Source organism: Epinephelus lanceolatus, chromosome 6 (assembly GCF_041903045.1).
Source record: "Epinephelus lanceolatus isolate andai-2023 chromosome 6, ASM4190304v1, whole genome shotgun sequence".
In the NCBI taxonomy this organism is placed as follows: domain Eukaryota; kingdom Metazoa; phylum Chordata; class Actinopteri; order Perciformes; family Serranidae; genus Epinephelus; species Epinephelus lanceolatus.
In genome coordinates this window covers 33,546,804-33,552,803 of record NC_135739.1, presented here as the reverse complement: position 1 = coordinate 33,552,803, position 6,000 = coordinate 33,546,804, and positions in this window count along the sequence as shown.

The following is a 6,000-nucleotide window of genomic DNA, read 5'->3' as shown; positions in this document are numbered from 1 at the left end:
TTCTATATCATTAATCTATTTATTATCTTAGCGAAATTCCATATTCATAAGAGTAAATTTTGTAACAGAAAACCCTTGTTCAAATTTTTTATGAATGAAATGCAGCAGTACTTAGAAACCATTCAGCACTCCACAAACTCCAAAGCTATAAAGAAAATATGTAAACAATTTAATTGTTTAAGCTGATGAACTTTTTTGTTTATTTATTTTATTTCTTTTTCTTTTCTCTTAACCCTGGCATATTTGTTCTGTTCATATTTGTCACTGCTTGTTTTGTACAAGAATTGAAATAAAGTGTTGGAAAAAAAAAACAAACTCATCACATCTTTTTATCGACGACTACTGATGACATATATTTCTTCTTCTTTGAACTGACAGACTGGACAGAGTTTTGGCATATTGCTGCCCCCAACAGTCTTAAGACGTATTTGCCTTTGAGGGGTGTCCCATTTTAAAGTCACAAGATAGCCCTTAACACTTGGTTTTGAGGGCTAGTGAGATTGAGGGTTAAGATAGGAATTGGGATTGAGCCCAATATTTACTGCTAGTGAGTTGCACATGCAACAGTCTGCATACAGTATGCAATTCAATGCAGATAATAAAAAAAGCAGATTTTTGATACCAATAAATGAACGACACTAAATCCTACAGATTTACATTGACCCAGATTACCTTTAATTCTGTATCACCACCACTAGATTACATACATTAGATACGTTTGTTTCTTGTTTTTGTTTTGTGTGTGTGTGTGTGTGTGTGTGTGTGTGTGTGCAAACTGCTCAAATAAATTGCCCTTCATGGGAATAACAAACTCTGTATCTATAGAAGTCATTTAACGGCCATAATTCAATCTAAATGAAAGCATCTAACTGGATTATTTTAATATTGCCTGTACCTTTAATACAGGCTGAGTTAGGCTACTTAATATTTCCAACTGTCCAACATCCAGTACAGACAGTTGGGGGCTGTTTTTGTTTCATAATAATCATTATGTGGAAAAATAATTTGTTTGAATTTCTGTCATTAAAAAATATTTCGTTTTCTTTTTTGTAATGGTAAAAAAGAGCAAGAGAGAGAGAGAAATTCCCACAGACTCCCTGCAATGATGACGAGGAGGGGTAAAGTTATGGGGAGACAGAGCTGCTGCTTCTGACTCATCTGTTGTTGAGTCTGGTAAAAGGGGCAGGGGCAACTGATTTAATATGAATATCTTGCTAAGTATTTACCTGCCCTGATTAAATGTAGGTTAAAAAGGAGTAAAATGCAGGCTAATGCTAATCTGTAGCTATCTTATTTCACTATGGACATTAAGCTAACAGGTTAATCTCTACCACTCACAGACTATAGGCTACCCACCTTTCTTGGAGAAACACTGGGTCACATATTGACACCCGTTGTTTTGCCTCTCCTCTCTCTCCTTTCTCTCTTTCCTTTTGTGAAAACCAGATTTTTTTTTAGTACTAAGTAGCATGATGATGACTGTAGCATTCTAGCGCAACTGCTGACTGCTACCAGGCACCATCAGTGAGCTAAGGCGGACTAAACCATTTCATGCAGTTACAGGGGGGTGGTCAGTCAATATGGATGTTTACTTTTTGGTCAATGGGGATATTTAACTTTTACTGCCAAAAACAAGTAAAAACAAAGAGATCATTAATTTTATTACTATATTTGAAAAAAAAAACATTCTTAATGAGGATGGTTTAATAATTTTATATTAATTTCTACCTATTTTTGGAGCCCCTGTCAGTCAGGGGCCCTTGGAATCGTCCTAACTTTTCTCCCCTACACACAGGAGACTTTCAGTAAATTGTAACCTGCAGCCTCACTGCCAGATGCCACTTAATCCTACACAGTTGACTTTTAACATCAATCATCTTAATAATTTCCAAAACAACAGGTCCTTGATTTCAGACAGATGTAGACAAAAGCAGCTTTCTCACTTGTAGCCAGCAACCATCAATATTTGCTGCCGAAATTACACCTGTTGCTAGATTTCATCAGTTGCAGTTAGCTAGTGTACTAAGCTAATGGTTGGCCTTTTTAATGTTTCTAACTAACTCGTTTTAAAACAAGAATCATATAAATATGACCAGGAACAGTACAGACAGAGGAGACATTGGGGGTATCAGAGGTAAAATTCCTTGTTACCAAACTTACTGATTCCCATTTCAAAAAAATTACAGCTGAACAATGGGAATTGTTGAAAAGAGGTTCCCCTGAAGATGCAACAAAAGTCGGGATGGCAGATCTGCTTAGGGACATAATTAGAACTGTGGCAGAAGCCATTTTGACATGTAGGAGTAGAAATACAACTTGAGGAGGGTGTTAAGTCCAATCTGTGCGACACACTCTCCACTGGGTTTGCAGAGGCACAAGCTTCAAACGTTTGATGGGCTTGATCATGACAGAGGTTGCAGAAAGTGTCAAATCTGCATTCTTCACCACTATGTCCACTGCAGAGCCTGTAATTCATCAGTGCATCACTCCTCCTTGCAGGCTTAATGCCTTGATTGATCATGCCTGCAAAATGTTAAAGGCATTCACAGCTAAGACAAAAACCATCTTCTCACCTTGGGCCACGTAGGCAGAGAAGTCAGACTACCTCCCAGCTGACGCCAGAAGCGGCAGCAGACGCTGAAACTCTGCTTAGGATAGTGATGAATTCCATCAATGAAGCTCTTTTAGAGGACTTACTGGACCATGAGTATGACCTGCTGGACTCTGAAAGCTCTCTGGATATTACAATTGTTGCAGACTTGATTGTTATGTCATTGTCTGAAATGGAGAGTTCCGAAGAGACAGTTGTTGCAGGCCCAAGTCCACTCTCTAAACAGAAACACGACTTAAAGAAAGGAACAGGGCGTAAGATTGTCTTTTTTTTACTAAGCACTCTGTTATAGCACTAGTGCATCATATTTTAGCAAAAGTAAAGACCAAATTTTGCCAGAACTCCAGAGTTGAAAGCAGAGAGTCACTGCAGATGCTTCTAATCAATGTTAAAGCTCTACTTATGAAAGAGGATGGTGAAAAAACAGGCTGGAGAGGACATTTGTGTGTTTCACGAGCTTCAAAATATGTCCAGAGGGGAAACCCTTATATTCATACAGGAATTTAGTGATCTCCTGTACAGTTACATTACAAATGGGGTAGTGCCTGAGCCTATCCCAGAACCAGGTAGAAATAGAAGTAGGAGAAGCAGGACAGTGTCAGTTCCTCCAGCACATGCTGACATGTACATGGAAATTAGGAACCAAGTATGGCGTTTCCTGGGACTGATGAGCTGGTGGCTGAACACTCAGGTTCTCAGCCACAGTGAAAAGACAGCACTTGCTATCGTGGGCACTGAGTCACTGCCGCAGACACAGTTAGAAGAGCTCATCGTCATTGAGGAGTGCGAACCATTGGAAACTGACAAAGTGTCTGGCAAAATGTTTAAAAAACCTTGACAAGGCCATTTTCCAGGACCTGTGTAAAAAGGTGGGGCAGTGAAAAAAATGTGCTGATCACCATGACTTTACAGGAACCAGACACTGAAAACTTTGTTGGCTCCTATTTCCATGGTCATCTGATGTCACCAGACAGAAGTCGAAATACCATCTGCAGGTTCTTCTCCTCCGTAGGAAGGGCTATCTCCAACGTCTGCAGGCTTAGAGATAGGGGTGGTGTTATGTGTTATGTTGTTATGTTGTGTGTCTTACAGGTTTTCTCCGGGTGCTCCGCGTTTGTTCCACAATCAGTGAGTATAAACATCTACTAAATGACTCACAGAAAAAGAAAAATATCTGAAGACGCATATTTATTTGGAAGGAAAATTTTGTCTTGGATCTCTTTTTTTCCCTTCAAAATAAATGCAATAAAGAGCAATAATCCTGCCTCACATCCAGGTTGCCATCTTCACCACTGGCCTCTGCCCTTCATCACAAAAGAAAACACAAATGGAGCAAGGGTTTTCTAGATGTGGGGCAGGACTTAAGCTCTCAGGGTCACCTTAGTGGTCAACAGCTAGAAGGTGAGGATTTGATTCCTGGTCCTAGCCTTCCTGAATTTGTGTGTTGTTTTCTTTTGGTGGTACGGGTTTTCTCCGGGTGCTCCAGTTTGTCCCACATTCGGTGCGTAAAACATCGAATAACTGATCAAAATTTTAAAAAAAAATTTGTATCTTAGATGTGGCAGTCATTTTGAAGGAAAAAAATGTCGGAGGTCTCTTTTTTCCCTCAAAATGAGTCCAGTAAAGAGCACTACTCCTGCCTCATATCCAGGTTAATGTCTCCTCCTCAAATAATAAATAAATAAAAAATAAATGATTCAATTCTGCTTATCTCTCTCATCATTTGCTGTAAGAGCTGCCAATATTATATAAAATTCTGCTGATTGTTGAACTTATGTTCTGCCATCTCACAAGTTGAAATTTGACGGGTTCATAAAGGTGGTACTCAAAGAATAAACAAGCAATATCTATATCTATAACGTCATTATTTATTTATTTTTTTTACATTTTCCCAATGAATGACACTCTTCATTCATTTCTTACTTTTTTGACAATGGTGCTAATTATGCAAAGGGACACAGAGACACTGCCAAACAGCAGTGACTGCTTTATGCTTTTACTGTAGGCTACCTGTGATCTTGCATAAGCAACCATATAGCATCCTTGTATTTTAATTTGTTCTGTTGAAATTCCACAGAAATGAGTCACAGAGTGTGATAATTTATAGCATGAACCAGAACCCTATATCAGTAACTCGTGGTTATAAAATTACAATTTCCCATTTTGTAAAATTCACAATTTCACAAAAAAGAATTCTACAAATAAAAAAGAAATAATTAAAGGGGGCAATAAAAAAATTCAACTGCTGCTTTAATGTCAGCAAAGATGTATTGATCAGATTTTCCCACTGTTAGTTTAGTTAAATAAAAGACACTCAATTACATTTGACCTTTTATTTAACTAGTGCAGTGACCATTCAACACCTGCCTTTTTAGAACAGGAACTGTAACTGCTTGGCCTGTTGTGGTGCTGCTTGCAGGTTTCTCAAGAACACTCATCCAAACAACTTCACTCTCAACACTGCGCTTCTTTGGGTCTCAAGCAACACACCTGGGCCCAACCAGCTGTAGAATCATTACGATAAATCAAAAAAAGGAGATTTTTTTTATGCCTCCATGCCGGCAATAGCTGTAGCTGAGGCATTGTTTTTTTTTTGAGTTGTTAGGCCAGCTGTCCTTACATTTGTATGTCCATTCGTCCCATTTTCGTGAATGCAGTATCTCAAGAATGGCCTCAGGGAATTTCATTAAATAAGGCACAACGTCCACTTGGACTGAATGATGAGCTGATTAGATTATGGTGGTCAACGGTCAAGGTTAGTGTGACCTCACAAAACATGTTGTTGGCTATAACTCAATAATTCCTAAAATGATGAAGTAATGATGTTTCATATCCAAAAGGTCAAAGTCAGCTTCACTGTGATATCACAATATTCTGCATTAAACACTTTCCTGGCCATTACTCGATGTCACAACATGAATGTCACATTCATGTTGTGACATCTCTACTGACTGTAAGAGAAACTTGACTGGTGCATTGAGTGCCTTTTAAACTTCACACTGGCTCACAAAACTAGGTTCTATGTGTGACATTTGTATATTGGGCATGGTTACATTAAATTCTGAGTCTTTGTAAATGGCAGTGTTATAAATGAAACTGTGGCAGACAGCACTGGTGTGTCATGTGTTCAAAGTGTACATCAAAGTGAGATTTCAAATGTTACAAAATTAACTTAAGACAACAAAAGTACACTATGGTCTGTTGTCCACTTCCCTTTGTTTTGATCCATGGTTTTGGCCCTGTGACGCAATTTTGGAATAAGTGAGCCAACACACCAAAACAGCCCATACAGTTTTGAGGATACAACGTTCCCTGTTTACATCATGTTTTGATGAGGGGAACAAATGATGTGTTAATGTTAAACAGTTTTTTTTTCTCACACCTTTGAT